We start from the raw sequence: 26898 nt of genomic DNA on the forward strand, positions 1-26898 counted from the left end.
AACTGCGCTAACTCCTGGCATCAGAGAAAACTCAGATGACTTCTGCTTTACTTCTTAATGAGGTTGCCCACTTTCAGAAAATGACTCAAGTCGCTGAACTGCGCTAACTCCTGGCATCAGAGGAAACTCAGATTATTGCAGCTTCACTTCTTGAAGTGGTTGTTCACTTTCAGGAAAATGGCTCCCAAATGCTGCTTCCCAACCGCTGTTTCGGTCTCAGTGTTTTGGCTGCAGTGTTGACGTCATGTCGACAGCGCTCATCACCTCTAGAGCCAATGACTGAACTTGATGGTTCCTGCCATGTATTTCAGCACAAACATCTCGGCTCAGAGAAGAATACAGCAACTCCTTGAAGCCATGTTCTAAATTCCAATGGAAAGCTTTCCTTAAAGGTCAGCTAACTCCATAGTAAGGTCTTAAATATTTAGGATTGACGATCATGTTTGATCATGGAGTCTAAGTGTTTTTGCAGCCACAGTGGCACGTCCATATGACCAGTTGAAGGGGTTATCCGGGACTTTATCAGCATTGTGCCGCCAGTCACATCCCATCAACAGAGTGGAAGAGTTAGAGCTGCTCTATGTGGAGCATCTGATTCACAGGTACGAGCGGTTTGTGATCGATCTGTGACGGCGCCAGGTACAACAGGCAGGTAGTCACCAACTGTTTTTTTAAGTCTATAGTAAAAATAAGAAGACAATCTCTTTAACGAGTGAGACTGCTGTAGCTGTACTCAAATGTATATGGACTGTGTCAGTATTAAAAAGCTGGCCCCTTCATTCCATTAATCGTCAGAGTGCCAAAGGTTAGCCCCCCACTGATTAAACATTGATGGCCTATCCCGAATGAGTATTTCCAATCATGTTTTAAGATACCTGAACATATAAAATTTCTCCTTTTTGATTGTGCTCACTTTTATGCTCCACATATGTGAATGTTCCTTTTGTATCCAATTAATGCAATGCATCTCAGAGCATCCTAAAGTCTTATAAATGATAGCTTTTATCTAAATACAGAAGACATCATTAAATGCTAAAAGCCGACATCAAACATGTTTAGATTAAAAGAAAGAAAATAGAATCAGTGTTAAAATATACTGTCCCACCAAACCACGGAAAATGCAATTTATAATAAAAAAAAGGTTTTTGATGTAGAAAAATAATTACAATACTGTCTGAAACATTTTTCCTCTTTTAGATCTAAATGATGGATATGGACGGTAATTCAGTATTCAGTTTAGTTAGAGGCTGTGCTCAGTCATACATAAGTAACTAATATAGTGATCGCAATCCGTGCAGCTGTCATCACATCTACATAGAACAAACTGTAGCGGACATCTAGAAAATCTCATGTTTCCCAATCGTCCTTGACAAGTAATATGTATGGGTCATTCATTTCTTTCAGTAAGTGATTTAGTAAACAACAATTCATTGAACATCAACCAATATAAAGTGCGTATTTTCGTAAGCTTTCCAAATTCTATAAAAGCAATTGCAATATTTAACAGAGCGCAAATACTTTTCAACGAATATTATGAACCTGATTATAAATATTTTCATCAATATGACTCAATTGTCAATTTGTTAATATTAAAGGTGTTATCTTAACTTGAAAAACCCCTTAGGCTACATTTCAACTATGAGTTTTTTGCATATTTGCATGTAACCTATTTTATTTAATGGGTGCAGAAATTATGCAGAAAATCTATCACATCAAAAACTCACCAAAAGCTCATTGAGGGAACGTAGCCTTAGCTCTCTATCAATTTACCGCTAGAAGCCTATGTATGGGGTTCCAACACTTTTAATTGCAAAAATGGCACAGTTTGAAGCGCTACTCTTGCCACAATGACCAACACCTAGATGAAACCCTGACAACCCCTATCATAAATCAGCTCAAAGCTGGCATCCACAGTAAGGCTTTGACTGAATTTAGCATAATCTAAGGCTTCCTGGCAGTGGTTATCAATCTGAAACCCCTAAAGAAAAATCTGGTCTACATTGTGTGCAGAATTATTAGGCAAGTTGTATTTTAGAGGATTATTTTTATTATTGATCAACAATAATGTTCTCAATCAACCCAAAAGACTCATAAATATCCAAGCTTAATATTTTTGGAAGTTGGAGTGGGGTCTTTTGAGATTTGTCTATCTTATGAGGATATCTGTTTGTGCAGGTAACTATTACTGTGCAGAATTATTAGGCAACTTAATCAAACCAAATATAATCCCATCTCACTTGTTTATTTTCACCAGGTAAACCAATATCAGTGCACAAAATTTAGAAATAAACATTTCTGACATGCAAAAACAAAAAACAAAAAAATTAGTGATCAATATAGCCACCTTTCTTTATGATGACACTCAACAGCCTTCCATCCATAGATTCTGTCAGTTGCTTGATCTGTTTTCGATCAACATTGCGTGCAGCAGCCACCACAGCCTCCCAGACACTGTTCCGAGAGGTGTACGGTTTTCCCTCCCTGTAGATCTCACATTTTATGATGGACCACAGGTTCTCTATGGGGTTCAGATCAGGTGAACAAGGGGGCCATGTCATTATTTTTTCTTCTTTTAGACCTTTACTGGCCAGCCATGCTGTGGAGTAGTTGGATGCATGTGATGGAGCATTGTCCTGCATGAAAATCATGTTTTTCTTGAACGATACCGACTTCTTCCTGTACCACTGCTTGAAGAAGTTGTCTTCCAGAAACTGGCAGTAGATCTGAGAGTTGAGCTTCACTCCATCCTCAACCCAAAAATGTCCCACAAGTTCATCTTTGATGATACCAGCCCATACCAGTACCCCACCTCTACCTTGCTGGCGTCTGAGTTGGAGTGGAGCTCTCTGCCCTTTACTGATCCAGCCTCTGGCCCATCAAGAGTCACTCTATTTTCATCAGGCCATAAAACTTTTGAAAAATCAGTCTTAAGATATTTCTTGGCCCATTCTTGACGTTTTATCTTATGTTTCTTGTTCAAAGGTGGTCGTTTTTCAGAATTCCTTACCTTGGCCATGTACCTGAGTATCGCACACCTTGTGCCTTTTGATACTCCAGTAACGTTGCAGCTCTGAAATATGGCAAAACTGGTGGCGAATGGCATCTTGGCAGCTTCACGCTTGATTTTCCTCAATTTATGGGCAGTTATTTTGCGCCTTTTTTGGCCAACATGCTTCTTGCGACCCTGTTGGCTATTTGCCATGAAACGTTTGATTGTTCGGTGATCACGCTTCAAAAGTTTGGAAATTTCAAGACTGCTGCATCCCTCTGCAAGACATCTCACAATTTTGGACTTTTCAGAGGCCGTCAAATCTCTCTTCTGACCCATTTTGCCAAAGGAAAGGAAGTTGTCTAATAATTAAGCACACCTTATATAGGGTGTTGATGTCCTTAGTCAACACTCCTCCTCATTACAGAGATGCACATCACCAGATTTACTTAATTGGTAGTTGGCTCTCAAGCCTATGCAGCTTGGAGTAGGACAACATGTATAAAAAGTATCATGTGATCAAAATACTCATTTGCCTAATAATTCTGCACACAGTGTATGCTGTAAAGGTTCCCAGGTTGTGTCTGAAAAGTAGCTGTAAGAAAATGTTAAAGTTGAAGACATGTTCATATCAAAACAAAATCATGGATAGCCAGGTCAGAGTCCAGGAGATCAGGTTGGTTAAATGGGTGGAGAGAATAGGGACAAGAGAATCAATTTGTGGGAGTTTGGTCCAGCAGCAACATCAGTGTTCTGTGGCAACCAGACAGGAGCCCTGCGAAATGTCTTCTACCTGCCGGAATCCTTGGTACCTCTTTTAACTTTTTGGCCTGGTGCGACATTAAAATTATGGCATGACGGAGGCATGACCTAGGTGTAAAAGTATAATTACAAAATATCTATGTACTTTAAATTCACATATTTGTACATTGTAATAAGATGGCCCTTGAGCCTTCATTTTTTCAAACTGAGTAACCCCAAGTTTGATAACCCGACTTGGTATTGCAATTCACCCATTCCCTTAAAGGGGTTGTCCACTACTCGAATAAACCTTTCTCAATCACTATGTTCCCTAAGTAAAATAATACCAGCTATATTTACCTTTGGTGCAGATTGTATGGTTAATACCTCTCCCGAGGTTCTTGTGAAATTGTTATGCCATGTCAGCCCTGCAGCCGATCAGTGGCTGCTTCACTCTCACCCCCTTTCGACAAATCTGACATCCAGAGGAAGTGATAGCTGGCACCGTAGGTGAGTATAGCTGTTACTATTTTACTTGGGGGGGGGGCATAGTGATTGAGAAGAAGTTGTCCGAGTAGAGGACAACACCTTTAATTGGGCCCTGTAGTTCAGCTTACACATTAAAAATTGTACACAGTATTCTAGGTGTGGCCACACTAGTGACTTGTATAGAGGCAAAGCTATATTCTCATTATGAGCATCTATGTCTCTATTAATACATTATTTGGCTTGATGGCAATGTCCTGGTTATTGTCACTAAACTTGAGTTTGCTATCAACCTGTACACCCAAGTTTTTTTCATTGGCCGTTTCACGCAATGTTTTACCATTTAGTACATAATTGTACATTTTGTTTCCATAACCTTACATTTATCTACATTAATATTTAATTTAATGAACACAATATGTCAAAAAAATAGATACAACAACCTTCGGAGTATTGAGCATTAACACTAACCAAGAAAATTAACCTTGGCAAAAGAAGACACATATTTTAAAATTAAAATATATTTAATCTTTATTATGAAATTGTTGTAGGAAAATCAAATTATAAAACAAGCAGGGATTTCCAAGTGTAGTAATTGATATCATGCAGATTTTAGCACAAGTATATAAGCACTGGAAAGATGAAAAAAATCATATCTCAATACTGGTATTGACAAGTGAAAATCAAGAATAGACCAATATCATCAGTAATGGATATTAGGGAGGAAGAGTAAAAAAAAAAACAACAGAATTATGTATAAACTTGAAGTTATAATAATCGTATTAAAGTGCTACGTCTTGGAACTTACAAGTAATAAGGTGCCATATCTGTATGTATCAGGGCTACCTTCCCCTACCATCCTCCACTTGTAAGTACCAAGACGTAGCACTTTAATATGATTATGCATTCTTAATGAAGTTATATCATTCATCCGTATGCTACATAATGATATAAAAACTAGTAATATTTACTTTTTACTTCTAATAGGTCTAGACTAGAGATGAGCGTTGTTCTACTCGAACTGTTCGCCAATCTCAAATTCGAGCTGTTTTGGGCGGTGTTCGAGCCGTTCGGCGAACACGAACAATTTGAGAAATATTCGGCTGTTCGAGGTTATGTTCGATAACTGTTCGTGCACCAAAATCATAACTGGATTTTTTCTCAGTAATGATGAAAATTAATGTTAATACGCAGTTTGAGTGTACAGCGGGGTGGGGGGAGGGGCAGGGGATGGATCTCTGCAGGAACAATGAAGATCTCCATTTTTTTTTCTCTTTCCCGCATTTGCAGTGGGGAGGTGCAATCTGTCAGCCTATCAGCAGCGCACACACGGAGCGAAGTGCTTTTTTTCACACAAGCAAGGGCATGTGTGATTGGCAGTGTATGTCACATGTCCTTGCCCTATAAGACCAAGCCATTTTCCCCGTCGCCACCATTTTCTCACTGCTGCAGCTGCGTGTTAGACGGCACCGCTGTTGCTGTGTGCGCTATACCTTGTTAATTTCAAGCCAATTTTCGCACAAATCTACAGATAGCTTGGGAGTAGGGAATAGTTGTGATTGCAGTCCTTTTAAGGACTAGGTTACAGCATTTCCTACGACTTTTATCAGGCAGGTCTGTGCTGTTAAATAGATAGATTGTGGGAGTAAAGACTAATTGTAATTGGAGTCCTTTTCAGGACTAGGTTGCATCAGTTCCTATCAGTTTTTGCCAGGCAGGTCTGTGCCAGTGCTGTGCAAGTTTTTTTCACAGCATATGGCTGAATCTAGCAAAGCTAATCCTTTTTGGCCTATTGCAGATTGTGTTAGTCAGTGGAGTAGCCTATCTGTGTTGCAAGATATACCACCTGTGTATAGAATACCAATTTTTTTACTGCACCTAGTGAAGTAAAATCTTTTGGGCATAGCATCATTCTATTAGTCCATCTATACTGACCTCCATCAGGTTGCAAATTGAATATAATTTTTTTCTGCATCTAGCTCTGAAAAAATATTGGGCTTCTAGCTGTGTGTGGGACTTGTTCTATTAATCCATCTATACAGACTAGAGATGAGCGGTGTTCGACTAGAACTGTTCGCCAATCTCAAATTCGAGCTGTTTTGGGCGGTGTTCGAGTTGTTCGACGAACCCGAACGATTTGCAAAAAATTCGGCTGTTCGAGGTTATGTTCGATAACTGTTCGTGCACCAAAAGCGTGTCCTGCATGTCTGGCGCTATTTAGGGCACCAATCATGCAGGGATTGTCTGCCACTCACTGTAATGCCACAGCCATGGTGGTTGTGGCATTACAGTGATTGCCCAAATCGATGGGAACAGTGCCAACAGTGAAACATGAAAAGCTGGCAATTCAGCAGCGGCATACACCTGTACCCGACAATTTAGAACCGAAAGAACAGAGCTTCACACATAGATTAGATAGATATAAACATGCCAGCCACATATATACGAAGTACAGTGAAAGTGCTGCTTACTGTACTTGTCATTTAGCGTAAAGGATTTATCAAAAAAAATAATAGTGTTTTCATGCACCGTCTCTTTAAAAAAGCCGGCCGGCAATTCAGCAGCGGTACCCGACAATTTATAACAGACAGAATAGAGCTTCACACATAGATTAGATAGATAGAAACATGTCAGCCACATATATACGAAGTACAGTGACAGTGTTGCTTACTGTATTTGTCATTTAGCGTAAAGGATTTATCAAAAAAAATAATAGTGTTTTCATGCACTGTCTCTTTAAAAAAGCCGGCCGGCAATTCAGCAGCGGTACCCGACAATTTATAACAGACAGAATAGAGCTTCACACATAGATTAGATAGATAGAAACATGTCAGTCACATATATATGAAGTACAGTGATAGTGTTGGTTACTGTACTTGTCATTTAGTATTAAAATAAAGGATTTATTATTAAAAAAATTGGCGTGGGGTTCCCCTTAATTTTAGGCTCTAGCGGAGGTTAAGCAGACGGCTGGGGCAGATGTTTGAAGCCTGGGAAGGGGGTAATACCCACGGAGCTTCCCAGGCTACTAATATCAGCCCCCAGCTGAATACATAGCCTTTACTAGCTATTAAAATGGGGGACCCCCCAAAAAAAATGACGTGGGGTCCCCCCTAATTTAATAGCTAGCAAAGGCTAGGCAGACAGCTGGGGGCTGATATTAATAGCCCAGGAAGGGAGCCATGAATATTGGCCCCCTCCCAGGCTAGAAACACCAGCCGTCAGCCGCCCCAGAAATGGCGCATTCATAGGATGCGCCAATTCTGGCACTTAGCCTCGCTCTTCCACGCTGCCCTGGTGCGGTGGCAGGGGGTAATAGGGTTGGGGTTGATGTCAGCTTATAATGCCAGCTGACATCAAGCCCAGGTTAGTAATGGAGAGGCGTCTATAAGACACCCCCATTACTAACCCCATAGTCAAAGTTAAAAAAAACACAAACACCCAGAATAAAGTCCTTTAATTGAAATAAAGACACAATCCTTTATTGTTCTAAATTAAACCATACTTACCGTCACGCCCATTCCAGCTGAAGCCAACGATCTCCTGCAATAAAAGAAAAATAATAAAGCAACCTCATCCTTACCTTTCCATGGTTCCCACGACAGCTTCAGCTCTGCTACATCGAGATGACAGGCTGGACCGCAGCAGAACGCTGCCATCCAGCCTGTCATCCCGCAGACACTGAGAAGCGCAGGCTTGCTTGCGCTGCTCAGCGTCTCTCTGTGACGACATCCAGATGAGCCGAGTTCATGTCCAATGAACTCGGCTCACCTCATGCACGTCACTGACAGCGTGGGAAAATTCTCACGCTGAAGCGGTGAGTGCAGGAGAATTCTCCCACGCTGTCAGTGACGTGCAGGAGGTGAGCTCATGTCCAATGAACTCAGCTCACCTCCTGCACGTCACTGACAGCGTGGGAGAATTCTCCTGCACTCAGCGCTTCAGCGTGAGAATTCTCCCACGCTGAAGCGCTGAGTGCAGGAGAATTTTCCCACGCTGTCAGTGACGTGCATAAGGTGAGCTCATGTCCAATGAACTCAGCTCACCTCCTGCGCGTCACTGACAGCGTGGGAGAATTCTCCTGCACTCAGCGCTTCAGTGTGAGAATTCTCCCACGCTGAAGCGCTGAGTGCAGGAGAATTTTCCCACGCTGTCAGTGACGTGCATGAGGTGAGCCGAGTTCATTGGACATTAACTCGGCTCATCTGGATGCCCTCACAGAGAGACACTGTGGAGCGCAAGCAAGCCTGCGCTTCTCAGTGTCTGCGGGATGACAGGCTGGATGGCAGCGTTCTGCTGCGGTCCAGCCTGTCATCTCGATGTAGCAGAGCTGAAGCTGTCATGGGAACCATGGAAAGGTAAGGATGATGTTGCTTTATTATTTTTCTTTTATTTCAGGAGATCGTTGGCTTCAGCTGGAATGGGCGTGATGGTAAGTATGGTTTAATTTAGAACAATAAAGAATTGTGTGTTTATTTCAATTAAAGGACTTTTTTCTGGGTGTTGTGTTTTTTTTAAATACTTTACTAGAAATTCATGGTGGTCATGTCTAATATTGGCGTGACCCCATGAATTTCGGGCTTAGGGCCAGCTGATAATGCCAAGCTGGCCCTAACCCCTTTATTACCCAGTGAGCCACCGCATCAGGGCCCTGGATGAGTTGGGTACAGCGCCAGAAGATGGCGCTTCTATGAACGCGCCATTTTCCGGGGTGGCTGCGGACTGCAATTTGCAGCGGGGGTGGCCCAGAAAGCTTGGGCCTCCCTGCGCTGCGGATTCCAGCCCCCAGCTGCCTAGTTGTACCTGGCTGGACACAAAAACAGGGCGAAGCCCCACGTCAATTTTCTTTAAATTATTTCATGAAATAATTAAGAAAAAAAGGGCTTCCCTATATTGTTGTGTCCGGCCAGGTACAAATAGGCAGCTGGTGGTTGGGGGCAGCCCGTTCCTGCCTGCTGTACCTGGCTGGACACAAATATAGTGCGAAGCCCCACGTCAATTTTTTTTTAATTATTTCATGAATTTCCTGAAATAATTTAAAAAAATTGAAGTGGGGCTTCGCACTATATTTGTGTCCAGCCAGGTACAGCAGGCAGGAACGGGCTGCCCCCATCCACCAGCTGCCTATTTGTACCTGGCCGGACACAACAATATAGGGAAGCCCTTTTTTTCTTAATTATTTCATGAATTTCATGAAATAATTAAAAAAAAAGTACGTGGGGCTTCGCCCTATTTTTGTGTCCAGCCAGGTACAACTAGGCAGCTGGGGGCTGGAATCTGCAGCGCAGGGAGGCCCAAGCTTTCTGGGCCCCCCCCCGCTACAAATTGCAGTCCGCAGCCACCCCGGAAAATGGCGCGTTCATAGAAGCGCCATCTTCTGGCGCTGTACCCAACTCATCCAGGGCCCTGGTGCGGTGGCTCACTGGGTAATAAAGGGGTTAGGGCCAGCTTGGTATTATCAGCTGGCCCCAAGCCCAAAATTCATGGGGTCACGCCAGTATTAGACATGACCGCCATGAATTTCTAGTTAAGTATTTAAAAAAAACACAACACCCAGAATAAAGTCCTTTAATTGAAATAAAGACACAATTCTTTATTGTTCTAAATTAAACCATACTTACCATCACACCCATTCCAGCTGAAGCCAACGATCTCCTGCAATAAAAGAAAAATAATAAACCAACCTCATCCTTACCTTTCCATGGTTCCCACGACAGCTTCAGCTCTGCTACATCGAGATGACAGGCTGGACCGCAGCAGAACGCTGCCATCCAGTCTGTCATCCCGCAGACACTGAGAAGCGCAGGCATGCTTGCGCTCCTCACTGTCTCGCTGTGACGGCATCCAGATGAGCCGAGGTCATGTCCAATGAACTCGGCTCACCTCATGCACGTCACTGACAGCGTGGGAAAATTCTCACGCTGAAGTGCTGAGTGCAGGAGAATTCTCCCACGCTGTCAGTGACGTGCATGAGGTGAGCTCATGTCCAATGAACTCAGCTCACCTCCTGCACGTCACTGACAGCGTGGGAAAATTCTCCTGCAATCAGCGCTTCAGCGTGAGAATTTTCCCACGCTGTCAGTGACGTGCATGAGGTGAGCCGAGTTCATTGGACATGAACTCGGCTCATCTGGATGTCGTCACAGAGAGACGCTGAGCAGCTCAAGCAAGCCTGCGCTTCTCAGTGTCTGCGGGATGACAGGCTGGATGGCAGCGTTCTGCTGCGGTCCAGCCTGTCATCTCGATGTAGCAGAGCTGAAGCTGTCGTGGGAACCATGGAAAGGTAAGGATGAGGTTGCTTTATTATTTTTCTTTTATTGCAGGAGATCGTTGGCTTCAGCTGGAATGGGCGTGATGGTAAGTATGGTTTAATTTAGAACAATAAAGGATTGTGTCTTTATTTCAATTAAAGGACTTTATTCTGGGTGTTTGTGTTTTTTTTAACTTTGACTATGGGGTTAGTAATGGGGGTGTCTTATAGACGCCTCTCCATTACTAACCTGGGCTTGATGTCAGCTGGCATTATAAGCTGACATCAACCCCAACCCTATTACCCCCTGCCACCGCACCAGGGCAGCGTGGAAGAGCGAGGCTAAGTGCCAGAATTGGCGCATCCTATGAATGCGCCATTTCTGGGGCGGCTGACGGCTGGTGTTTCTAGCCTGGGAGGGGGCCAATATTCATGGCTCCCTTCCTGGGCTATTAATATCAGCCCCCAGCTGTCTGCCTAGCCTTTGCTAGCTATTAAATTAGGGGGGACCCAACGTCATTTTTTTGGGGGGGTCCCCCATTTTAATAGCTAGTAAAGGCTATGTATTCAGCTGGGGGCTGATATTAGTAGCCTGGGAAGCTCCGTGGGTATTACCCCCTTCCCAGGCTTCAAACATCTGCCCCAGCCGTCTGCTTAACCTCCGCTAGAGCCTAAAATTAAGGGGAACCCCACGCCAATTTTTTTAATAATAAATCCTTTATGTTAATACTAAATGACAAGTACAGTAACCAACACTATCACTGTACTTCATATATATGTGACTGACATATTTCTATCTATCTAATCTATGTGTGATGCTCTATCTTTCTGTTCTAAATTGTCGGGTACCGCTGCTGAATTGCCGGCCGGCTTTTTTAAAGAGACAGTGCATGAAAACACTATTATTTTTTTAAATAAATCCTTTACACTAAATGACAAGTACAGTAAGCAACACTATCACTGTACTTATTATATATGTGACTGACATGTTTCTATCTATCTAATCTATGTGTGAAGCTCTATTCTTTCTGTTCTAAATTGTCGGGTACAGATGCTGAATTGCCGGCCGGCTTTTTTAAAGAGACGGTGCATGAAAACACTAATATTTTTTTTAATAAATCCTTTACACTAAATGACAAGTGCAGTAACCAACACTGTCACTGTGCTTCTTATATGTGTGACTGACATGTTTCTATCTATCTAATCTATGTGTGATGCTCTATTCCTTCTTGTCTAAATTGTCGGGTACCGGTGTATGCCGCTGCTGAATTTGCCGGCCGGCTTTTTTAAAGAGAGTGTCTTCTGAGCAGTTTGTCAGCTTTTGGACACCTTTGCAGGTGTTTTCTATGTGTTTCTATGTGTTTTTGTTTGCCTGCCATTGGTTTTAACGGTGTTCGACGGTGTTCTAAGGTGTTCGACGAACAGTTCGACGAACAGTTCCTCGAACATCCCGGTGTTCGACGAACCGAACCGAACCCGAACACTACGGGGGTGGCTCAACACGAATACAGACCTCCATCAGGTTGCAAACTGAATATATTTTTTTCTGCATCTACCTCTGAAAAAATATTGGGCTTCTAGCTGTGTGTGGGACTTGTTCTATTAATCCATCTATACAGACCTCCATCAGGTTGCAAACTGAATATATTTTTTGCTGCATCTACCTCTGAAAAAATATTGGGCTTCTAGCTGTGTGTGGGACTTGTTCTATTAATCCATCTATAATAACCTCCATCAGGTTGCAAACTGAATATATTTTTTTCTGCATCTACCTCTGAAAAAATATTGGGCTTCTAGCTGTGTGTGGGACTTGTTGTATTAGTCCATCTATACTGACCTCCATCAGGTTGCAAACTGAATATATTTTTTTCTGCATCTACCTCTGAAAAAATACTGGGCTTCTAGCTGTGTCTGGGACTTGTTGTATTAGTCCATCTATACTGACCTCCATCAGGTTGCAAACTGAATATATTTTTTCTGCATCTACCGCTGAAAAAATATTGGGCTTCTAGCTGTGTGTGGGACTTGTTCTATTAATCCATCTATACAGACCTCCATCAGGTTGCAAACTGAATATATTTTTTTCTGCATCTAGCTCTGAAAAAATATTGGGCTTCTAGCTGTGTGTGGGACTTGTTCTATTAATCCATCTATACAGACCTCCATCAGGTTGCAAACTGAATATATTTTTTTCTGCATCTACCTCTGAAAAAATATTGGGCTTCTAGCTGTGTGTGGGACTTGTTCTATTAATCCATCTATACAGACCTCCATCAGGTTGCAAACTGAATATATTTTTTTCTGCATCTAGCTCTGAAAAAATATTGGGCTTCTAGCTGTGTGTGGGACTTGTTCTATTAATCCATCTATACAGACCTCCATCAGGTTGCAAACTGAATATATTTTTTTTCTGCATCTACCTCTGAAAAAATATTGGGCTTCTAGCTGTGTGTGGGACTTGTTGTATTAGTCCATCTATACTGACCTCCATCAGGTTGCAAACTGAATATATTTTTTTCTGCATCTACCTCTGAAAAAATATTGGGCTTCTAGCTGTGTGTGGGACTTGTTCTATTAATCCATCTATACAGACCTCCATCAGGTTGCAAACTGAATATATTTTTTTCTGCATCTACCTCTGAAAAAATATTGGGCTTCTAGCTGTGTGTGTGACTTGTTCTATTAATCCATCTATACAGACCTCCATCAGGTTGCAAACTGAATATATTTTTTTCTGCATCTACCTCTGAAAAAATATTGGGCTTCTAGCTGTGTGTGGGACTTGTTCTATTAATCCATCTATACAGACCTCCATCAGGTTGCAAACTGAATATATTTTTTTCTGCATCTACCTCTGAAAAAATATTGGGCTTCTAGCTGTGTGTGGGACTTGTTCTATTAATCCATCTATACAGACCTCCATCAGGTTGCAAACTGAATATATTTTTTTCTGCATCTACCTCTGAAAAAATATTGGGCTTCTAGCTGTGTGTGGGACTTCTTCTATTAATCCATCTATACAGACCTCCATCAGGTTGCAAACTGAATATATTTTTTTCTGCATCTACCTCTGAAAAAATATTGGGCTTTTAGCTGTGTGTGTGACTTGTTCTATTAATCCATCTATACAGACCTCCATCAGGTTGCAAACTGAATATATTTTTTTCTGCATCTACCTCTGAAAAAATACTGGGCTTCTAGCTGTGTGTGGGACTTGTTCTATTAATCCATCTATACAGACCTCCATCAGGTTGCAAACTGAATATATTTTTTTCTGCATCTACCTCTGAAAAAATATTGGACTTCTAGCTGTGTGTGGGACTTGTTCTATTAATCCATCTATACAGACCTCCATCAGGTTGCAAACTGAATATATTTTTTTCTGCATCTACCTCTGAAAAAATATTGGGCTTCTAGCTGTGTGTGGGACTTGTTGTATTAGTCCATCTATACTGACCTCCATCAGGTTGCAAACTGAATATATTTTTTTCTGCATCTACCTCTGAAAAAATATTGGGCTTCTAGCTGTGTGTGGGACTTGTTCTATTAATTCATCTATACAGACCTCCATCAGGTTGCAAATTGAATATAATTTTTTTCTGCATCTAACCCAGCCAATAATTTTGGCCTAATACCACAGTTTGGCCACTCAGCTCTGCTCGGTTCCCATCCATTGTTTTTTTGTGCAAACAACTCCAGAGTTGTGAATTAGTTAACCACCAAAATGAGTGGAAAAAGGCCTGCTGCTGGTGGAAAGGGGAATAGGCGTGTTGGGAAGGGGAAAAAAGGTTGTGTCCGTGGGGTAGGTGTTAAAGCAACAGTAACATCTGCAGAAGAAAGACCATCTTCCAGCCAAACTAAAATGTCTACTTCATTTAGCTGACAATGTGATAAGATCCATTTCTTACGGCCACGCCAATCGCTACAAATTCCAGATGAGGCACAAAAACAGCAGGTGCTTCAACGGATATCAAGTGCTCCTTTAAGTGGGCTGTCCTCCACATCAACTTCAACATCACAAATACTCCAGTCCTCAAAGGTGTCACCCCAATCGCACTTGCTTGCTCACAGCTCCCAAATCTCCAGCTGCCTGTCTGAGTATGAGGTAGAACAGATGGTTGAGTCTGCAGAGCTGTTTACTCATACTATAGCCTGGGAATCAGAGGTCGACTCCAGCGCTTCTGTGAATCCAGACGAGGAAATGATCTGCACTGATGCCCAGAATCTTTATGAGTCGGATCCAGGACCAGACGCAGAAGGTTCTGACCATAATGTAGACCCTCATTCCCAAACTGTAACTCCTGTTGGTGGAGACAATGAGGAAGACGATGATAAGACTCAAATACCTGATTGGAGCGACAACTTTAGTTTTTTGTCAGGGCAGGAACAGGTTGGCTCTGAGGACGACGGGTGTGATAACGCACAGGGTGATGATGATGAGGTTGGAGATCCCACTTACTGTCAACCCACAGTCAGCCAAGAGATGAGGTCAGCAGAGGAGGTGGAGGAAGATGCTAGTGACGACGAGGTCAGGTTGCGCCTTCCTGGACAGAGACGTAGTACTGGAAGCACGTCAACAACTGCATCCTCAAACACAACTCTGCCTCTCACCACAAGTCGTGGTGGCTCTTCAGGTCGCATGGGTGCTAAGCCTTGCATAGCCTGGGCATTTTTTCAGATCGATAAAGATGACCCAACTCGTGTTATCTGTAACATTTGTCAGCAAAAGCTAAGCAGAGGCCAAAAAATACATAGTTTGAGTACTTCATGCATGAACCGGCACATAGACATGAAGCATAAGTTGCAGTGGGAAGCTCAGTGTGCTACAATGCGGCCTAGCCGGCCGGGCCAACCACCGTCTGCCATATCTTGTGCATCCGCGGCCTCTTCATCCTCTGTGACTGGGGGGACAGCAGTCACACCTGTTTTGGGGCGCAGACCTGCCACCTCTTTACCCGCAACAGCCAGCGTGATTGGCAGGTCATCATTTTCTTTGGAGGTGGTAACACCAGCTGGTGTTGAGCGCTGTCCGACATCGATAGCACCACCTTTGGATCAAGGCAACCTAACATGTCCGCCTGCATCTTCCTCACAGACCGGCAGTTTGCCGGGGACACCCTTATCAACCCCGTCTAAGCACAATAGCCAGCCCTCGGTCCCTCAGATGTGGACAAGTAAAAGACCATTTCCTCCTAGCCATGAGAAAGCTAAGAGGTTGAATTTCACCATCTGCAAGCTCTTGGCTACAGAAATGCTGTCTTTCCGCCTGGTGGACACAGAGGATTTTCGAGACCTTATGTCCGTCGCAGTGCCCCAGTACCAGATGCCCAGTCGGCACTACTTCTCAAAGAAAGGTGTGCCTGCGCTCCACCAGCATGTCGCACACAACATCACCGCTTCTTTGAGAAACTCTGTGTGTGACAGGGTGCATTTCACCACAGACACTTGGACGAGTAGGCATGGACAGGGGCGTTACATGTCGCTGACTGGGCACTGGGTAACTATGGTGACAGCAGGACAAGGGGCTGCTGTCCAAGTCTTGCCGTCCCCACGAGTTGTGCGTCAATCCTCTTTATGTCAAAGTTCCTCCACTGCTTCTGCCTCCTCAACCTCCTCTTGGTCTTCCACCTGCACCCAAAGCCTGTCTGGTCATGCCACAAGCTTTCTAACTGCGCAGAAGGGATCCTGCACACCTCCTTACTATGCTGGCAGTAGGGCTCAACGTCATCAGGCGGTTTTTACATTGAAATGTCTGGGAAATGTGAGTCACACAGCTGAGGAGTTGTGGTCAGCTCTGGAGAACCAATTTCATGAATGGTTGTCTCCACTGGACCTGAAACCAGGGAAGGCCGTGTGCGACAATGCTGCAAACCTGGGTGCGGCCCTTCGCCGGGGCAATATCACACACGTGCCTTGTATGGCTCACGTGTTGAACCTGGTTGTCCAGCAATTTTTAGCCCACTATCCCAGATTAGATGGCCTTCTGCAGAGGGCACGGTCGCTGTGTGCTCACTTCCGCCGTTCGCATCCCGCAGCTCAGCGACTTACATCTCTACAGAAGTCGTTGGGCCTGCCACTTCACCGGCTAAAATGCGATGTGCCTACCCGGTGGAATTCAACTCTGCACATGTTGCAGCGACTGTGGCAGCACCGACAAGCCCTGGTGCAATACGTTCTGACGTATAGCCTGGGCCAACGAGATTCAGAGGTGGGGCAAATCACGCTGGAGGAGTGGTCTCAGATCAGGGACCTATGCACCCTTCTGCACAGTTTTGAAATGGCGACGAAGATGTTTAGTGCTGACGATGCCATTATCAGCATGACTATTCCGGTGATTTACATGCTGGAGCACATGTTAAACAGAATTCGGAGTCAGGTGGTGGCACAAGAGGAGGTGGAGGAAGTAGAGGAGGAGTTGTATGCGGAAGGGCTAACATCTGCAAGGTCCAGACGGTCGGCAGCACCAAGGCGGCAGGCATGTGAGGGTGGGGGAGATGGTTTTACCAGGGCGCATGGTAGCAGCCAAACTAGTGAGGAAGGTGCAGGAGCCCAGGAAGAAGTGGAGGACGAACTGATGGAAGACTCATCAGATGAGGGAGACCTTGATCACATTTCTGTTGTGCGAGGTTGGGGGGAGAGGACAGAGGAAGGAAGCATGATTGTTACCTCGCCACCAACACAACAGGGACTTGGTGCTCCTGGATGCGCAACACACATGAGTGCCTTCTTGCTGCACTACCTGCAACATGACCCTCGAATTGTGAGAATTAGAAATAATCCTGACTACTGGGTTGCCACACTGTTAGATCCCCGGTACAAAAGTAAATTTGCAGAAATTATTCCTGCCATAGAAAGGGATGCACGCATGCAGGAGTATCAGCAGAGACTGTTGCAGAATCTTACATGTGCTTTTCCACAAAATACCAGTGGTGCACATAGTGAATCTCACAGTTCCAACTTGCCAACCGTGGGACCGTCAAGTGTTCAGCACTCAAACCGTAACAGAACCACAGTATCTGCTGGTAACATCAATTTTGCGGAATCATTTCACCACTTTTTTAGCCCATCCTTTGCAAGGCCACAGGAGACAAGAAGTCTGACACATAGTCAACGCCTAGAGACGATGGTACAGGAGTATCTCCAAGTAAACATTGAAGCCACGACTGTGTCACTGGACCCTTGCTCTTTTTGGGCTTCCAATCTGGATAAATGTCCGGAGCTAGCCACTTACGCCTTGGAGATCTTGTCATGCCCCGCAGCCAGCGTTCTGTCTGAACGTGTGTTCAGCGCTGCTGGTGGTGCGCTGACAGATAAGCACACGCGGCTCTCCACTGATAATGTAGACAGACTCACGTTCATAAAGATGAACAAATCATGGATCCGAAACGACTTTTCTACCCCTGTGTCATCCTGGGGAGAGTAAAAGCTTGATGATTGGTTAAAATCACCCTACCAACCGTTTTAAGCTTTCAAATTACTAATCATGTTTATCTGTATCTTGGCTGGAAAATAATTTGGGCTTTGTAGCAGTGTGCAGCACTGATTCTATTAGGCCATCTATAATAAGCTCCACCAGATTTAAAATTACTAATCATGTTTATCTGTATCTTGACTGGAAAATAATTTGGGCTTTGTAGCAGTGTGCAGCACTGACCCTATTAGGCCATCTATACTAAAGCTTCACCAGATTTAAAATTAATAATAATTTTTAGCTGTATCTAGCCCGGAAAATAATTTTGGGGCTCCGAGATGCGCAAGACACATAAGTGCCTTCTTGCTGCACTACCTGCAGCATGACCCTCATATTGTCAGAATTCGAAGTTATCATGACTACTGGGTTGCCACACTCTTAGATCCCCCAAACTTTTCGATCAACCTTTTCATTTTAATAAAGACCAAAAAAATGGTCATTTTTGAAATTATAAGCATTAGCAGGTTGTTAGAAACTGAAATCAAACAGTTTTCAACTCAAAACTTTATTCTAGGTGATGTTACATTTTCACATAGGACCCCTTGTTCGAAAGGAGCTTCTGAACTCTCTCGTCCATTGAATTTGTCAGGTTTTGGATGGTTTCTGCTTCAATTGTTTTGCATGAGGACAGAATACCCTCCCAGAGCTGTTGCTTAGATGTGAACTGCCTCCCGCCATCATAGACACTCCTTTTAATGATGCTCCAAAGGTTCTGAATGGGGTACAGGTCAGGGGAGCATGGGGGTCACACCATAAGTTTGTCCCCTTTTATGCCCATATCAGCCAGAGATGCAGATGTTTTATGTGCAGCATGAGATGGTGCATTATCATGCAGAAAAATGATCTTGCTGTGAAATACACGGTTCTTCTTCTTGAACCATGGCAGGAAGTGCTGTTTGAGAAAATCCACATACATTATGGAGTTCATCTTTAGCGCCTTCAGGGATCCTAAAGGGGCCGACAATCTCTCTCCCCATGATTCCAGCCCAAAACATTACTCCACCTCCTCCTTGTTGGCGCTGTAGCCGTGTTTGCGTGGGGTGTCCATCAACCAGCCATCCCCCACTCCATCCATCTGGACCATCGAGCGCTGCACGGCACTCATCCGTGAACAAAACAGTTTTGAAATCAGTCTTCATGTAATGTTTGGCCCACTGGAGCCGTTTCTGCTTGTGTGAAGTGGATAGAGGAGGTCGACAGGATGGCATATGCAGAGCTGCAAACCTCTGAAGGACCCTGCATCTTGTTGTTCGGGGGACGTTGGAGGCACAAGCAGCTTCAAAAACTTGTCTGCTGCTATGACAAGGCTTTTTTGCCGCTGCTCTTTCAACCTGACGTAATTGCCTGTAGGAAAGAGTCCTCAATTTGCCCTTATCAGCACGCACACGTGTGTACTGTGAATCAGCTACATACTTCTTGATTGCCAAGACACTTCATCCTGATCATCGCACAATGTTGATTGTAGTCATGCCTTGACCTAAACACTCCACAATTTGTTGCTTCTCAGCAGCCGACACATCCTTTTTCTTTCCCATTTTGGCAGAAAATGTAGGCTGCTTAATAATGTGAGACAACCTTCTTAAGTAGTCTTGCCTTTCATTGGACACACTTGCCAAACTAATTAGCACAGGTGTCTGCAATTGCTTACAGTGATATAAAGAGCCCTGTCACACATCACCATCAATGAGTTTAACTGACAAACAAACAAATTCTTCCCTTATCACTCCTAAACACTTTTTGCATAATAATTTGGAACGCAGTGTACATGTGCTTTTCCACAAAACACCAGTGGTTCACGTAGTGAATCTTACAGTTCTAACGTGGTCTGTATGGAGTTGTTCAATAAAGGGCCCAAAATTAAGAAAACATAGATGGGAGAGGTCTCTATGAATAGGAATTCCTAAGTATTTGATACCCTGTGAGGGCCAGGCAAAGGGAAAGTTGGACTGGATGGAATCCTATATGGATTTGGGGAGGGAGACATCAAGGGCCTCAGACTTCGCTGCATTGATTTTAAAATTTGACCATGTAACAAAGTGATCTATTTCAGCCATAACAGCAGGGATGGATATATGTGATTGAGTGATATATACTAGGACATCATCAGCAAATAGAGAGCACTTGTACTCGGTGCCTCCCACCTCAATCCACCTAATATTGGGGCTATGGCGAATTGATGAGAGCAGGTGCTCCGTCACTAGGATGTATAAGAGAGGGGACAGAGGACATCCCTGCCTTGTCCCATTGGTGATTGTGAAAGGTGATGAAAATGTTCTGATGCACCCCCTGGGCCTTGGGACACCCGGAGCCGGACCCTTTTTGGTGGATGCTGGTGGTTGTAGTCTTCGTGGCGTCGACCCGGTTCCGTGGCTCAGGGTGGTCAAACCAGTGGCGGAACTATTTATGTGGTTTTGATGTTTAAATGTCCGACTACGCCACCCGTGGATTGCGGTCAGAGTGAACCGCCGCTGCAGGGCAGACCGCTGAGGCTGGTGTTGTGGGTGCAGCAGAGCGTAGCATAACTCCCCACGGGAGGAGTATAGCCTCAGGGCAGTGTATGCGGAGGATGGGGGTGATGGTGCAGGGCAGCAGCAGTAATGACACTGAGTCAGTGATGCAGTCCAGGGCCTTTACTCACAGTTCTTATTATCCAGACCACGTCTGCAGGTAACGGCTGCCCACGTCGTACTGTGCTCACCAGGTGAGGGGCTCAGACAACTCCCAGATAACTTTGGAGCGCTTCACAGGACCCCCTTTGTGTGTCCTTTGTCTGGCCTTTCTTACCAACCCTTCTGTCCGGCTGCCTCGGGCCTCCTCTTGGTAAACTTGGCGCCAGTTTCCCTGACCCTATGTGGTGCCTTCCTAGCGGGTGTAGCGAGGGGCTGCGCCACATAAAATGTCACAGCCTCCGGTTTCTAGCTGAGGGTCGTTTCCTGCCTCCACTAGTTTCGGGGACCGGTCTCCCCCTTTGGCCTGACCCCTCCACGCAGGTGGATTCGGGCGTGCGGTGGCGACTCGCCCGTCCGCATCCCTGGGATCCCTTCATTCCTCGTTCCTGGAGCCTTCTCCGCTCCTCTTCCTTCCTTCTCCCTCTTCCAGGCCTGGGCCTCTGTTACTAGGCCCGCCTCCGGAGCAGAGCTCATGCAGAGCCCCTGCTCCCTGCCACTTCTGCTCAGACTTCTCTGCACTGAACTAAGATGGTGCCCACCTTTTATACTCCCTTCTCAATGCACCCAGGAACTGCTTCCTCCCTGCTCCTGCACTACAGGGTTCCCCTTCCTCAGTTTTCCCTCCCCCCACTCCAGCCAGGGACAGGGACTGTCGTGCCCATCTCAGAGGCATATTGGTCGCCCTGCCCCACGGCAATGTGGTGTAATGCATGCAGGTGTCGGGTCCTGATCCACACTCCATCCTTACCTGAGAGTGAGATATCACACCTCTGGGTGAGGTGCAATACCTCTGTAGCAACCGAGCCCTCAGGGTGCTACAGTTCCATTTATCTTCAGCCTAGGTGACGTATTGTGATACAGGGCCGTGATTTTGGCTATAAAAGGGTCCCCTAGACCCCTACCCCAAGCTTTTTAAGAGAATCATATATGGCGTGCCAGGAGACTCTATGGAATGCTTTCTCAGCATCCAACGAGAGTATCTAATTACAAATTTTTAACTGCATCTAGCCCAGGAAATACTTTGTGCCTAGTAGCAGTGTCTGCTAGTCAGCGGATTATACCGGCTGTTAAGCAAGCTACACCACCTGTAGTTTAGACACTTAATTTTTTCAAAGGAAATGCTTCGGGACCATGGGATACTCAGTGAAGAGCATCAGGAGGCACCCCAAGGCATAGGGGCTGGGACTGGCAGTAGGATGCCTTGCTGTGGACAGCCGAGCTCGATCCTTATAAAAGCTTTTTAACTGCAGCAGCTTTAGTGGACGCTACTGGAGCTGGAATTACGCGGCTGCTGGCATGAGACTTGCCCTCCAATAGATCCTTGTAAATGGATTTAAAGTGTATTCATTCAAATTAGAGAGACAATTTAAATTAAAAAGCTTAGAGCTGCCTCCACCACAGGGGGGCTCGCTCGACCCACCAGCGGACAGGCACCAGTATTGGGAGAGGGGGGCTGGCCATCAGGGTTCACTGCGGCTCTGGCACAAACCCGGCGACACGGAGGTGGCACGGGCAGGAGCGGACTGGCCGTGTCGGCTTCTCACTTTTTGGATTTTAGAAGGGCATGACATGCCTATATCTGTGTCTCCCCCTCCTTTTACTCCTCCACCTCTTTTATTTTCGCATGACTATATGTACTTGTCACTTTTCCATGTGTTAGTTATGTCTTCTGAGCAGTTTGTCAGCTTTTGGACACCTTTGAAGGTGTTTTCTATGTGTTTCTATGTGTTTTTGTTTGCCTGCCATTGGTTTTAACGGTGTTCGAAGGTGTTCGACAAACAGTTCGACGAACAGTTCGGCGAACACACGGGTGTTCGACGAACCGAACCGAACTCGAACACTACGGGGGTGGCTCAACACTAGTCTAGACCACTATTCATAATAACATGACTTAACGTCATTTAAACAGCAGAACCTTAGTAAAATACAGAAGAGCTTGCAACTTTTTTCATTTATACATAGCTCTGTTTTTGGGTTGTTTTTTTTTACTCTTTCTCCCTGATATCCATTACTGATGATATTGGTCTATTCTTGATCTTCACTAGTCAATATCTATATTGGGATATCATTCTTGTCATCTTTCCATTACTTATAGACTTGTGCTAAAATCTGCTTGATATCAATTGCTGCAGGCAGAAATCCCTGCTTGTTTTATAATTTTATTTTACTACAACAATTTCATAATAAAGATTAAATATTTTTTAATTTTAACATATGTGCCTTTTTTTGCCAATTCTAATTTTCTCGGTTAGTGTTTAATGAACATTAACATTTAATTGATATTTCTTGGCCCCAAATCCCTCTTTACTATTACCTTATCCTCCTTTGTGTCGATTAACTTGCATAGTTTAGTATTATATACAAATATTGAAATTCAACAAGGTCATTGTTAAATATATTAAAAAGAAGATGGCCACGCTTGGTCCCCAGCCGCCAGGGGGCGGCCGGGAGTCCATAAACGGTCCCCAGCCGCCCCTATTTCTCCTTGGAAGTTCCCCCACACTTATCTTAGCCTGGCCTACTTTAGGGCAGCATTGGACGAGCCCAACAGAGAACTAGACTCCTCCGGTGGTCCCTGGCTTCTCCATCAGGGGAGTTGAGAGTGCCAAGGTGACGAGCATGATGATGATGATAGAAGTTAGCGTCTGCTCTGTTTTCTTGGAATGCAAGCGCATGTACAGTGCCTACAAGTAGTATTCAACCCCCTGCAGATTTAGCTGGTTTGATAAGATGCAAATAAGTTAGAGCCTTCAAACTGCAAACGAGAGTAGGTTTTATGAACAGAAGCATAAATCTTACAAACCAAAAAGTTATGTTGCTCAGTTGAATTTTATTAAATTTTAAACATAAAAGTGTGGGTCAATTATTATACAACCCCTATGTTTAATATTTTGTGGAATAATCCTTGTTTGCAATTACAGCTAATAATCGTCTTTTATAAGACCTGATCAGGCCGGCACAGGTCTGTGGAGTTATCTTGGCCCACTCTTCCATGCAGATATTCTCCAAGTTATCTAGGTTCTTTGGGTGTCTCATGTGGACTTTATTCTTGAGCTCCTTCCACAAGTTTTCAATTGGGTTAAGGTCAGGAGACTGACTAGGCCACTCCAACACCTTGACTTTTTCCCTCTTGAACCAGGCCTTGGTTTTCTTGGCTGTGTGCTTTGGGTCATTGTCTTGTTGGAAGATGAAATTACGACCCATCTTAAGATCCTTGATGGAGGAGCGGAGGTTCTTGGCCAAAATCTCCAGGTAGGCCGTGCTATCCATCTTCCCATGGATGCGGACCAGATGGCCAGGCCCCTTGGCTGAGAAACAGCCCCACAGCATGATGCTGCCACCACCATGCTTGACTGTAGGGATGGTATTCTTGGGGTCGTATGCAGTGCCATCCAGTCTCCAAACGTCACGTGTGTGGTTGGCACCAAAGATCTCGATCTTGGTCTCATCAGACCATAGAACCTTGAACCAGTCTGTCTCAGAGTCCTCCAAGTGATCATGAGCAAACTGTAGACAAGCCTTGACATGACGCTTTGATAGTAAAGGTACCTTACGGGCTCGTCTGGAACGGAGACCATTGCGGTGGAGTACGTTACTTATGGTATTGACTGAAACCAATGTCCCCACTGCCATGAGATCTTCCCGGAGCTCCTTCCTTGTTGTCCTTGGGTTAGCCTTGACTCTTCGGACAAGCCTGGCCTCGGCACGGGAGGACACTTTCAAAGGCTGTCCAGGCCGTGGAAGGCTAACAGTAGTTCCATAAGCCTTCCACTTACGGATGATGCTCCCATCAGTGGAGACAGGTAGGCCCAACTCCTTGGAAAGGGTTTTGTACCCCTTGCCAGCCTTGTGACCCTCCACGATCTTGTCTCTGATGGCCTTGGAATGCTCCTTTGTCTTTCCCATGTTGACCATGTCTGAGTGCTGTTCACAAGTTTGGGGAGGGTCTTAAATAGTCAGAAAAGGCTGGCAAAACAGATCTTTAATCCACACATGTGAAGCTCATTATTCTTGGTGCCTGAACTACTTCTTAATACTTTAGGGGGACCAAACAGAATTCTTGTGGTTTGAGGGGTTGAATAATAAATGACACTCTGAATTAACTTTTAACGTTTTAAAAAACAAAAAAAAAAAAAACAAAAACAAAATTTGCTGCAGTGCATTTCCCACTTCCAGGCTGATCTACAGTACAAATGTCACAATGCCAAGTTAATTCCGCATGTGTCAACCAGCTAAATCTGCAGGGGGTTGAATACTACTTGTAGGCACTGTATGTAGTGGCGGCTAGGCCTGAGGTGGGCAGCGTTTTGGCGCATGTCCTACCTCCTCCGAGGATTGCTGGATGTTTTCCTGCTACTATCCCAGTTCTATGACTCCCGTTAAACCAAAGCTTCAGGTGATGAATGATGGATGAGGTGGTGGCAAAGGAGAAAGAGCAGGAGGAACAGGGACCATTCACATCAAAATCAGGCCAGTCCACCACACAAGTCTTGTAGGATATGTTTCTGTACCAAAAGAAGCAGTTCGGCTACACAGTTATAGGGCATGCCGTGAGTGCAATGCCTACCAAAAATTTAAAGGCACTACAATGCCCCTTGGAAGTGACATGGAGGTCAGAGGGACTTAACTAAACCGTTTTTTCCATTTATAGCAACTGGGTCTCCTGTGCACTGTTGGCCTAAGCAATGAATGGAAGGCTTTCCAAAAATTATGAGGAACTGCAATGCCCCTTGAACCAGACGTGGATTACAGCATACTAAAATCCTTCTACCCATTATTGGCGAGTGGATCTCCCTTAGTGTTCGCCTATGCATTGAAAAGCAAAAGCTGACTAAAATTAGGAGGAAATGCAATGCCCGTTGGAAGAATGGTGGAGGTCGCAGTGGAATAAAAAGACAATATCAATGCCCCTTGGAAAAGTGGTGGAGGTCCCAGTAGCTTAACAAGATGGTTTTAATGCCCCTTGGAAAAGTGGTGGAGGTCGCAGTAACTTAACAAGACGGTTTTAATGCCCCTTGGATGAGACGTGGAGGTCGCAGTAGCTTAACAAGATGGTTTTAATGCCCCTTGGAAGAGACATGGAGGTCACAGTGGAATAAAAAGACAATATCAATGCCCCTGGGAAAAGTGGTGGAGGTCGCAGTATCTTAACAAGATGGTTTTCATGCCCCTTACAAGAGCCATGCAGTACAGCATATTAAAAACATTATTCCCATTATTGCGGAGTGGGTCTCCCTTAGTCTTTGCCTATGCCTTCCAAGCAAAAGCTGCTAAAAATTAGGACGGAGGAACTTGCAATGCTGGCAACACGGACCACGGTCACCCTGGTGGTATAGTGGTGGTGGAGGCTGAGGATAAGGAGAAGAGCAAAATACAGCTGAAATGAGGAAGCGTATACCCATGTGTGGGTGTGAAGCGGTGCATGGGAATACACCTCCCGAAATAACACAGTGGATTTGACTTTATGTTACTCTGCTGTCATTTGGTGGTGATGAGAAGTCTGGCCCAATCCAGCCCTTGTTCATTTTGATAAGGGTCAGCTTGTCAGCATTGTCAGTTGACAGGCGAGTGCGCTTATCAGTTATAATTCCCCCAGCGGCACTAAAAACACGCTCCGATAACAAGCTAGCGGCAGGGCAGGCCAGGATCTCCAAGGCGTACAGAGCAAGTTCACTCCAAGTATCCGGCTTGGATACCCAATAATTAAAACGCACAGAGGAATCACGGAGGACGCTGATACGATCAGCAAGGTACTCCCTCGCCATCTTTTGAAGCTTTCCACTCCTTGTGAGAGTACCCCGCTCCTTAGGGCCTGTAAGCTGGGCGGTTCTCAGAAAACTGTCCCAGAATGTTGACAGTGTTCCCCTGCCTCTGCTGGATTGGAGTTGCGTCTCTCTCGCCTGTATGCCTTGGTTGGGCAACGAACTGTGACCTCTGCCGCTAGCGTGTTCAGATGGGAATTTTTTTAACAGTTCTGCAGCAAGGGCCTTCTGGTACTGCCCCATTTTTGTAGACCTCTCCACCTCAGGAATAAGAGAGTGAAAGTTCTCCTTGTAGCGGGGGTCTAAAAGTGTCACCAACCAGTAATGACTGTCACCCAACATTTTGACAGTTAAGGCAGCGTAACATAAAGTCAGCCATGCGTGCCAGACTGGTAACGGGCAGGACTTCCATGTCCTCACCAAGATGACAACTGACCATGCTCTTCTCCTCCTCCCCCCTGTCCTCAGGCCACCCACGCTGAATCGACTGTATGACAGTTGTACAGGTACTACCGTCTACAGCGCATGAT

Source organism: Phyllobates terribilis, unplaced genomic scaffold (genome assembly GCF_046119375.1).
Source record: "Phyllobates terribilis strain yellow unplaced genomic scaffold, ASM4611937v1 Scaffold_9__5_contigs__length_417890890, whole genome shotgun sequence".
In the NCBI taxonomy this organism is placed as follows: domain Eukaryota; kingdom Metazoa; phylum Chordata; class Amphibia; order Anura; family Dendrobatidae; genus Phyllobates; species Phyllobates terribilis.